The following is an 11,880-nucleotide window of genomic DNA, read 5'->3' on the forward strand; positions in this document are numbered from 1 at the left end:
TTTTTTACTGTCAGTTTTTCTTTTTTAAATGTAAGCTTTTCATAAAGGAATTAGGTCTATATTCTAAAAATACCTAAAGTAACTTTTAAGAGTAAAATCATTATAGTTAATTTATCCATTAAAGAAAAAGAAAATACACAACCCCCACCCTATACAAGCGTTCCATTTGCATGTTCATGAACACTGAAATTCTCTTATATGATCATGATTTATTGTCATTCCAGTTTTTCCTATGCCTTCCAACACATAATTCTGTTCTTCAATCTCACTATGACAATCTTTCCAAACTTGAGTTCATTTCTCCAGTGCCCTACACTATGTTCCTCTACCTTCTCCCTCTTGCCCCTTGAAGACTTTTTCAACTCTATTCTCTCCTCTTCTCTAGATTCCCTTACTTCTATACTACTGAAGCTCTTTCCCTGCCAAATCACAGCTTTGGATGACTCCCAACATGAACTTCTTTCACCCCTAATTCATACACTACTGAAGAGAGCTGGAGGAAAAATAGTGCTAAATAAATCAACTACAAATTTAGGTTCTTGATCTTAACTGGGCCTTCGCTGCAGCAGGGCAATTCTTCTACATCTCCCTAAGTGATTCACCATCCAACTCGACAAAGCAGCTTCTCCAAACCTTTCAATTCCTTCCCAGACTTCCCATTTTTCGCCCTGAAGCCCCTCAACTGAGAATTCTTGCCCCATATTTCATTGAAAAAAAAAACTGAGACCAATTGTCCAAGCAATTCGTCTTTCTCCCTATTACTTTTAAAGGTTCCAAATTCTCTCAGTCTCCCCAGTTCACAACTTGGACATTATCCTTAACGCTTCACTCTCACCTCCTATGTTCAGTCATCATATCCTCTTGTTTCTACATTCACAAGATCTCTATTATATGCCTTGTTCCCTCGTCTACCATCACCTTGTCGCAGGCCCAAATCATGCCTGAATTATTTTAATAGCCCACTAATTGGCCTCTCAGTTACATATATCTCCCCATTCCAATCCATCCTCCATTCAGTTACCAAAATGATCTTCCTAAAACATAGGTCTGATCATGCCATTCCCCACTCTGACTCACCATTCAGTAAATTCTAGCAACTTCATTTCATCTCTAGGAACAAATATCCTCTGTCATAGAATACCCTTCCTACCTTTCCAATTTTCTAATACCTTATCCCCCACCCTACTCTCCAATGCACTTGGTGATTCAGGAACCCTGAACTACTTGATATTCTTCTAACAGTTTGCTCCACCTCCATATTCCTTGGCTGTTCTCTATACCTGGAATAATTTCCCTCATTCTCATCCCTGCTCCCTAACTTCCTTGATTTTCTTCAGCTCCCTGCTAAAACCTCATACTCTAAGAGAAGCCTTTCCAGACCTCTCTTAATGGTAGTGACTGCCCCCTACCGGTTATCTATAATCTTTCTGTCTATCTTGTATGCACAAAGTTCTTTGGATATTATCTCTCCCATTTAACTTTCAGTTCTTGAGAGCAGAGACTTCCTTTACCCTTTCTTTCTATCTCCAGCTCTTAGAATAGTACATGGTACATAGTAAACACTTAATAACTGCTCACTGACTGACTAATTAATATTTTCAAAATTTTTTTAAATTTAAATAAAGTCTTAGCAAGTTCCCACAATGCAGTTAGTTTGGATTTATACAAATAGTAGATGACTGGTCTATTGCAAAAATGTTTATATCAAGAGATTCAGAAAAGGCTTTACATAAAATTTAGTACCTATTTATGTTAAAAAAACCAAAACAAACTAGAAGACATAGCAAGAAATAGATCTTTCCTTAATATGAAAAATAGCATCTATCTAAAAATAAGAACCATTATTATATGTAAAAGTAAAAACTTAAAGTTCTTTCCTATAAGACTAGGACTAAGTCAAGGATAGCTATTAGCACTACTACTGTTCAGTTTAAGACTAGGATGGGGGGGGGAGCCAAGATGGCAGAGTAGAAAGATACACATATGCTAGCTCTGAACGCACAGCCCATAAAATATCTGTAAAGAAGAACTCCCAACAAATTCTGGAGCAGTGGAAGCCACAGAACAATGGAGTGGAGGAGATTTCTGTTCCAGAGAACCATGAAAACAGACACTAAAGGTCCATTGCACACCGGAACCAGAGTGGAGCCCAGCCCTGTCTTGGCCAAGCCTCAACCAGAGGAGCAGATCCAAGTAGGCTTCAGGGATGGAATTTCCAGTGGCTGTGCAGTTCCCTCCACCCACAGGCGCCAGGGGTGAGGGAGAGAGGCTCTTTGGCTTGCCAGAAGGGAAGCAGGGTGTCTCGATGGCTCGGGCCCCCTCGAGAGGCAGCAGTGGAGGCAGCAGAGGACAGGGGCTCCCAAAGCAGGCAGGAGCTCGGATCCATTGTTGAAGGTCTTCACATAAAACCCCTGAGGGAACTAAGCCCTGTGTGGTGGCCCTGCCCCCACCTGAGCACCTGACCTTAACCTCACACTGAATAGCAGCCCTGCCCCCTCCAAAAGCCCTGAGGCTGGGAAGCAGCATTTGAATCTCACACCCCAAGTGCTGGCTGGGCGGATCTGGAGGCATGGTGGGTGTGGAGAGGACACTCAGAAGTCAAGTCACTGGCTGGGAAAATGCCCAGAAAAGGGAAAACAAATAAGACCATAGAAGGTTACTTTCTTGGTGAACAGATATCTCTTCCCTTCCTTTCCGATGAGGAAGAACAAAGCTTATCATCAGAGAAAGACACAAAAGTCAAGGCTTCTGTATCCCAAACATCCAGAATAAATATTCAATGGACTCAGGGCATGGAAGAGCTCAAAAAGGATTTTGAAAATCAAGTTAGAGAGGTGGAGGAAAAACTGGGAAGAGAAATGAGAGAGATGCAAGAAAAGCATCAAGAGCAGGTCAACACCTTGCTAAAGGAGACCCAAAAAAATGCTGAAGAAAATAACACCTTGAAAAATAAGCTAACTCAACTGGCAAAAGAGGTTCAAAAAGCCAATCAGGAGAAGAATGCTTTCAAAAGCAGAATTAGCCAAATGGAAAAGGAGGTTCAAAAGCTCACTGAAGAAAATAGTTCTTTCAAAATGAGAATGGAACAGATGGAGGCTAATGACTTTATGAGAAACCAAGAAATCACAGAACAAAACCAAAAGAATGAAAAAATGAAAGAAAATGTGAAATATCTCATTGGAAAAACAACTGACCTGGAAAATAGATGCAGGAGAGACAATTTAAAAATTATGGGACTACCTGAAAGCCATGATCAAAAAAAGAGTCTAGACATCATCTTTCATGAAATTATCAAGGAAAACTGTCCTGAGATTCTAGAACCACAGGGCAAAATAAATATTGAAGGAATCCGCCAATCACCTCCTGAAAGAAATCCAAAAAGAGAAACTCCTAGGAACATTGTGGCCAAATTCCAGAGTTCCCTGGTCAAGGATAACATATTGCAAGCAGCTAGGAAGAAACAATTCAAGTATTGTGGAAATACAATCAGGATAACACAAGATCTAGCAGCTTCTACATTAAGGGATCAAAGGGCATGGAATATGATATTCCAGAAGTTAAAGGAACTAGGACTAAAACCAAGAATCCCTTACCCAGCAAAACTGAGTATAATACTTCAGGGGAAAAATGGTCTTTCAACGAAATTGGGGACTTTCAAGCATTCTTGATGAAAAGACCAGAGCTGAAAAGAAAATTTGACTTTCAAACACAAGAATCAAGACAAGCATGAAAAGGTAAACAGCAAAGAGAAGTCATAAGGGACTTACTAAAGTTGAACTGTTTACATTCCTACATCGAAGGACAATGTTTGTAGCTCTTGAAACTTTTCACTATCTGGGTGGTTGGTGGGATTACACACACACACACACACACACACACACACACACAGAAACAGAGAGAGAGAGAGAGAGAGAGAGAGAGAGAGAGAGAGAGAGAGAGAGAGAGAGAGAGAGAGAGAGAGAACAGAGTGAATTGAATAGGATGGGATCATATATTAAAATAATGAAGGGGAGGAGAAAGGGAGAAATGGAATGGGGCAAATTATCTCTCATAAAAGAGGCAAGCAAAAGACTTTTTAGTGGAGGGAAAAAAAGGGAGGTGAGAGAAAAACATGAAGTTTACTCTCATCACATTCCACTAAAGGAAGGAACAAAATGCTCACTCATTTTGGTATGAAACTACATGGGCAGCTAGGTGGTACAGTAGATACAGAGCTGGACTTGGATTTAGGAATACTTCTCCTCCTGAATTCAAATCTGGCCTTACACACTTATTATTCATGTCACCCTGGGACACTTAAGCTTCTTTGCCTCAGTTTCCCTATCTGTAAAATGAGATAGGGAAGAAAATGGCAAAACACTCCAGTATCTTTGCCAAGCAAACTCAAAATATGGTCACGAAGAGTCAGACATCACCGACTCAATAATAAAAATCAGCATATATTTGGAGACATAATCTCTTATAAATAGATAGAACACTTTTTAAAAAAAGATTTAAGTAGAACAATAACTCCCAAGAGCCACAATGCCAGTCCTCAGGAGTTAGAGAGAAAGCAAAGAAGGTGTACTTCACCATGTCCCATAGTGTGAACAGTAGATATAGCCAGGCAAATGGCAAATTACATTGAGGACACCATTCAATAACTGGGTGAGTAAGCCAATCAAGGCTTGAACTGCTCAAGATTCAAATTTGATTTAGCAGCGCTTTTACTTGTTATGAGCTCATAACTAGTGTATATCCAGGCAGGGTCATCTTCTCTCCTCAAAGGTCAAATTTTCCTTGGATTATTCTGTCTTAAATAGCTTCATCTTTCCCTCATTCTTCAGTCCCTTCTTCCAGCCAGGGGGAAAAAAAACAGCTTCAGAAGGGCGGGGTAGAATCTAGAGCTCTCCCCACAAGCCCAGTCAAATACCTGTAAAAAAATAACTCTGAACAAATTCTGGAACCTCAGAACACACAGAACACACTGAATGATGGAGTGAAGGAAATCTACATCCCAAGACAACCTGGAAGGTCGATGGGAAGCATTTATCATTACAGTGGGAGCAGAGTGCCATCCATTGTGTGTAATGCCAGCACATATAGGGGTTGATCAGACCTCAGGGGATTGAATCTCTGACACCGGTGTTGGTTTCCAGACTTCACAACCCCAAAACACCAAGGCCAAATTGAAAGGTCACTGGAAAAAACCTGTCAGACCTGTGTAAGAGATTAGAGTTCTCCAGTCTCAGCACCAATATAGTGGAAGTTTTGAAGGAGACCACAGCAGCCACAGGAGCTGCACAGGCAGTGGCTGTTTCTAGAGTTCTAGGCCAAAGATTGTGGGGGGATAAAGCGAATGACAGTATACCCCCCAACCCCACTGGAAGCAGAGAGCAACTTTGACGAAGAGCTCAAAAATTAGGCAAATGGCTGGGGAGATGAGCAAAAACTGGAAAATGAATCAGACTATAGAATTTTACTTTGGTGACAACAATGACCAAAATATATAAACAGAAGAAGACAACAAAGTCAAAGCTCCTACATCCAAAGCCTCCAAGAAAAATGAATTGTTCTCAGGTCATACAATAGCTCAAAAAGAATTTTGAATACCAAGTAAGGGAAGCGCAGCAAAAACTGGGAAGAGAAACAAGAGCAATGCAAGAATAACATGAAAAACAAGTCAACTGCTTGCTAAATAGGGACTCTAAAAATGCTAAAGAAAATAAAATGTTAAAAATAAACTAACTTAAATGGTAAAAGAGATCTAAAAAGCCAATGAGGAGAAGAATGGCTTAAAAAGCAAAATTGGTGAAATGGAAAAGGAAGTCCAAAAGTTCACTGAAGAAAATAATTCCTTAAAGATTAGAATGGAGCAGATGGAAGCTAATGACTTTATGGAAAATCAAGAAATTATGAAACACAAGCAAAGGAATGAAAAAATAACAGACAATGTGAAATATCTCGCTGGAAAAACAGCTGACCTGAAAAGTAGTAGATCCAGGAGAGACAATTTAAAAATTATGGGACTATCTGAAAGCCATGACTGAAAAAAGAGTCTAGACATCATCTTTCAAGAAATTATCAAGGAAAACTGCTCTGATATTCTAGAAACACAGGGTAAAATAGAAATAGAAAGAGTCTACCAATCACCTCCTGAAAGTTATCCCAAAAGGAAAACTCCTAACAATGTTGTAGCCAAATTCCAGAGCTCCCAGGTCAAGGAGAAAATATTGCGAGCAGCCAGAAAGAAACAATTTGAATACTGTAGAAACAGAATCAGGATAACACAAGATCTAGCAGCTTCTACATTAAGAGATAGAAGGGCTTGGAATATAATATTACAGAGGTCAAAAGAGATAGGATTAAAGCCAGCAAAACTGAGCATAATACTTCGGGGGAAAAATGGTCACTCAATGAAATAGAGGACTTTCAAGGATTCTTGATGAAAAGACGAGAGCTGAATAGAAAATCTGATTTTCAAACACAAGAATGAAGAGAAACATGAAATGGTAAACAGGAAAGATAAATCATAAGGGACTTACTAAAGTTGAACTATTTACATTCCTACATGGAAAGACAATATTTGTAACTCTTGAGACTTTTTTTCAGTTTTAGGGTAGTTGGAGAGATTATACATACATACATACATACATACATACATACATACATACATACATATATATATACACACACACACACACACACACACACATATATATAGGTATATACATATAGACAGAGCACAGAGTAAGTTGAATATAAAGGGATGATATCTAAAAATTTAAAATTAAGGAGTGAAAGAGGAATATATTGGGAGGAGAAAGGGAAAAATAGAATGGCCTAAATTATCTCTCATAAAAGAAGCAAAAAAAAAAACTTTTTCAAAGGAGAGGAAGGAGGGAGATTAGAGGAAAAGAGTGAACCTTACTTACATCGCATTTGATTTAATGAGGGAAAAACATGCACACTCAATTTGGTATGAAAATATGTCTTATGCTACAGGAAAGTAGGGGGGAATGGGATAAGTGGGGATGGAGTTGGGCGATGGTAGGAGGAGGTCAAATGAGAGGAGAGTGTAATTTGGAGTAAATACTTTTGAGGAGGGTCAGGATCAAAAGACAGAATAGACTAAATGGGGGCAGGATAAGATGGAGGGAAATCTAGTTATTCTTTCATATCATAACTGTAATAGAACTGTTTTGCCTGACTACTCGTGTATAACCTATAACAAATTGCTTGCCTTCTCAGTGGGGATGGGTGGGGAGAGATGAAGGGAGAAAAGCTAGAACTCAAAGTTTTAAAAACTAATGTTAAAACTTCTTTTCACATGTAACTGGGAAATAAGGCATACAGTCAAGTGGATATAGAAATCTATCTTGCCCTAAAAGAAAATAGAGGGAGAGGGGATGAGAGAAGGGAGAGGTGTGATAGAAGGCAGAGTAGATTCGAGGAAGGGGTAATCAAAATGCACAATATTTTGGAGTGGGTAGAGGGGAAAGATGGGGAGAAAATTTAGAACTCAAAATCTTGTGGAAGTGAATGTTGGAAACTAAAAATAAGTAAATTCAAAAAAATAGATACATAAAAAACACAGCTTCACTGTTCATAAGATACCTGACCCTTGCTGATAAGGTACATAAGTATTGCTAATACATAGTTTACAAGGCACTGAGGAAAAATTCTAAGATGAAAACAGTGAGACCAAATTATTTTTGCTCGATATTAGGTCTGCTTTTTGTCTCTGGGTTATAGCATTCAATTATCAGGCATGGGCACTGAGGGCAAACACTCTGGGGAAAAAACAAAAAATAGGCTATCCAAATAAATATATTGTCACATTTTTTTAAAAAATGATACCTTGCTTTCATACATTGTTTGTGAATGACGACCAACCCATACCTTCACAATACACGCACTGCTACACATCACAATACATGTACTTGTAGTAATACACATGTATTCACATCTACACGCAACTCATGAGAGCATAGTCTCATATTCCATATTTCCTTATAGACCTGAACTTGTTGGACTAAGCTAGAATTCACTTTTCACCTACAAAGATGTGTCCACATGCCAGCACATATAGCCTTCAGTTAAAAGCTCACTGTACATACTTCCCATATGTGACTTCCCTTGCATAGTTTCATCTCCTGCACTAATCACACAGCAGTATTTTCAAATCTAACAAACATATACAACCATATATATACACATATGTACCACACATTCATACATACCCATACACACACACACACACACACACACACATACACCTCACATACTCCTGCTACTTCCTTTCTCCTACAGTCTAATATCTGAAAAATGTCACAGACCAAGAGATTCGGGGATAGGATGATAAATCACTTATTAAAGGAGTATCAGTTTCATCAGCAAGGTCACTTGACTTGAATTCGCATTGAAAATGTAGGGATATTTGTTCCGGTGTATTTCAAGCATGTAGAATCACAGAATAGACATTTCCCATTTTCTAGGCTACATAGATCTCATGACAATTTCGCTCCATTGAAAATGGAGTACCACTAGAAAGAGTTGCTGAAGAATTTTCCAAAAGTAAAATCCCATTTGGAATTTAATGGTTTCTACCACCTGGAACTTTACTATGATCCTAGCCTCCAAGACTCAGCTCAAATTCTAACTACTTTAAGAGGACTTTTCTAGGGTTTTCTCTCTCCAATCTTCTCCCTCTTCCCACTGCTAGTACTTTCCCGCTCAGTTTGCTTTCCATCTCGTCTCTCTATCTCTTTCTCTCTCCATATGTACAGATAAAGATATTTGCATGTATCTATCTTTTATTTACATGGCCTTTTATGTGTTTTATCTGTCCTTCGAATATGAGCTCCTTGGAGAGGGAGAAAATGTTTTATCTTTCTTTTTATTCCCATTGCTTAGCACACTGACTGGCACATGGCACTGGTGTAACAAATGATTATTGATGCGACTAACTGAAGCTTTCAAACCTTCTTAAGAGAAGCTGAGCCCCCAAAGGAAGCTGAGACCTCACCATTTGATTTTAAATTTCAAATAGAGTCATAGATGGAGAGCTATAGGATACATTAGAGATTATTTGTTCAAAGTCTTCAGTTACAGAAGAGACACAAAGAGGTGATATGACTTGCTCAGTGGAACACACATGTTAAGAGTCTGCATAGGGATTGGAACCCATAGTTTTTGACTCGGAATTCATCATATTTCCCATTGAATTTACTAAGAATTCCAGCTAATCCACACTGTTATGAGTTCACTAACACTTCTTTTTAGAATAAATATAATGGAGAAAACATTTTGTAGTTTAAATCAACTTTTTTTTGAAATCTTTAAAGTCCAATATTGATGTGAAAATGTCAGTTATTGGGAAAAGTTTCCTAAGTCTTGTTAAAATTAAGGGAATCAACATATAAACTATAAGTCCCTGATGGTCCATAAGATCTTCATGTGAGGGTCCACCTTGTCCAAAATAGCTAGAATGGTAGATGAGATTTTATTGTACATACTTCTGTGTACTTCAGCTTTATAGCCTAATTATCTCAAACTTCTGTCCATCACCCCTGCACCCTCACCTTATTTATTTAATTCTGACATTCTTTACCTTGAGTTTCTGAATTTTAAAAATGTTTTAACTGCATTTCAACGTAACTGGTTTCTTTTACATTTTATTTCTTTTATTTCATGCATTAAAAATATAATTCTGGGAAATAACCTACCAGTATTTACCAACCAGACTTCCAAAAGGTTCAGTCATGCAATAAAGGTTAAAAAATCCTAATTTCAAGAGTCATTCTATTGTAATATTTTAATCCAAATCGTTTGTATCACCAAAGAGACATTTAGTTTTATTGTCAACAGTATCCTAGTCCTGTATTACTGAAATCTTCCCTTTGTTGTTATTGTTACTTTTTTCATTGAATTGGTTTTCACATTTTTTCAGAATACTTACAATCAGAGCAAAACTCAAAATTCCTAGCTTGATCATTCATTGCAGGTCATTATATAATATAACAACTCAATAATCTTTTCATAATATTGGTACATGATCATTTGACCCTTAAAAGTAACTTGCTGTTTATTGATGATATGAATTGCATATAGAAACATAATCTGTTATGTTATGACTATTGTTATTGTTTGTATTGCAATAGCCCATTGTTAATGATAAAAACTAATAATGATATCTAACATGTACGTGTGTGTGTGTATGTGTGTGTGTGTGATGTTCACAATATGCCAGGCACTGTCCTAAATACTTACAATTATTTTCTCATTTGATGATGATGATGATGATAATTGAATTCATTTAGTGAGTTAAGATTTGCAAAGCACTTCATAAATGGAAGTTAGGTGATGGCACTATTCCTATTTTACTGATGGGGAAACTGAAACAGACAGAGGTTCAATGACTTCTCCAGGACTGCATAACCAGCTAACATATAGGGTAGGATTTGAACTCAGGCCTTTCTCACTCCAGGTTCAGCATGCTATACATTATACCACCTAGCTAATTTCTTCCCAAAGCATTTTCAAATATGGAATTCCTTTAATTGTATCCCTAAAAATAATAATAATAACTCTGTGAGGATTGATAGAGCAGGTTTTTATCATCCCCCTAGATGGGAGAGAAGATGAAGGTACAGAGAGTTAAAATGATAGAAATGGACCAGAAACCCAGGTCTCTCTGACTGCTTTCAATTTCTCTTCCTGAGATTCTGCTGTAAAGGTTATGTCACAGACCCATGCTTCCAGTTTCCCTGGTAATCAGTTGATGTTTGCTGACATTTTTATTTGATTGGATTTAGAATTTGGGATGTGTCTTTATAGAACCCCAAGTAAGAAGCATGTTTCAGTTTGTTTTGAAGTTTTGCATTTTACTTTTATTTTAGCATTTGAACCTCAATACAACCCCTAAAAGTGCCACAACGATTATGTTCCCTATGTAACAGATGAAGAAATTCAGTCTCGGAAGTAATTTGCCATTAAATATTGGAGGAGGGATTTTTATGCAAGCCTTCCCAAATTGGGTCTACTGCTCTATTCTCATTGTCTTTCTATACTCTCTACAGGCTAGAAACTATTCACTTATATAGAGATCAGCCCTCTGACCTTGACTTCACATGTTAACTTAAGGAAGTGACCTAGAGAAAGGAGGGAAAATTACCTGAGTGTTGAATGGTGTCATTTTTCCTTTTTGACATGTGAGTTGTGTTACATAATCTTGAGACCATTGCTTTCCTCTGCCCTGATTTACTTCACCCTGGGAGATTCAGAGGAGAGAGGGTTGAAGTCAATGAGGCAACTGACTCTACTCACTAGATATTTGGTGACTCTTGGGTTATGGTACCTGGTAAAATATACTGCCCAGTGACCTTTGGGGGACTGTTCCCTGAAGACCCACAGATACCAAAGTGATTTTCACATCATGGATTGCAATAGATTCTCTGATATTTTCTCAAAGAATGATTATGAGGAAGATACTGTCATCATAAATAATAAGAGAAAGTTGTTTTCTCTTTAGATTCATTAAAACAATGGCTGCCAATACATAGTCCACTGAGGCTTTGGTTGTCCACCAAGGGTTTCCAAGTGATCCTCAGCACTGGCCAAATGAATGTCAGTTATTCCTGGTTTTTTAATGTAACTTTTTCTTTTTTTATGTGGGATTTTCATAAGGGAATTAGATCTATATTTTAAAAATACAAAAAGTAATTTTACAAGCAGAATCATTATAGCTTATTAACCATCAAAGAAAAAAATGTACAACCCCCACCCCTACACCAATGTTCTGCTTCCATGTTCATAGAATTCTGTTATATGACCCTATGATCTATTGTCATTCTACTTCACCTTCTACATTCCAACACAGAACTCTGTTCTTCAATCTCA

The sequence above is a fragment of the Notamacropus eugenii genome, chromosome 2 (genome assembly GCF_028372415.1).
Source record: "Notamacropus eugenii isolate mMacEug1 chromosome 2, mMacEug1.pri_v2, whole genome shotgun sequence".
Classification (NCBI taxonomy): domain Eukaryota; kingdom Metazoa; phylum Chordata; class Mammalia; order Diprotodontia; family Macropodidae; genus Notamacropus; species Notamacropus eugenii.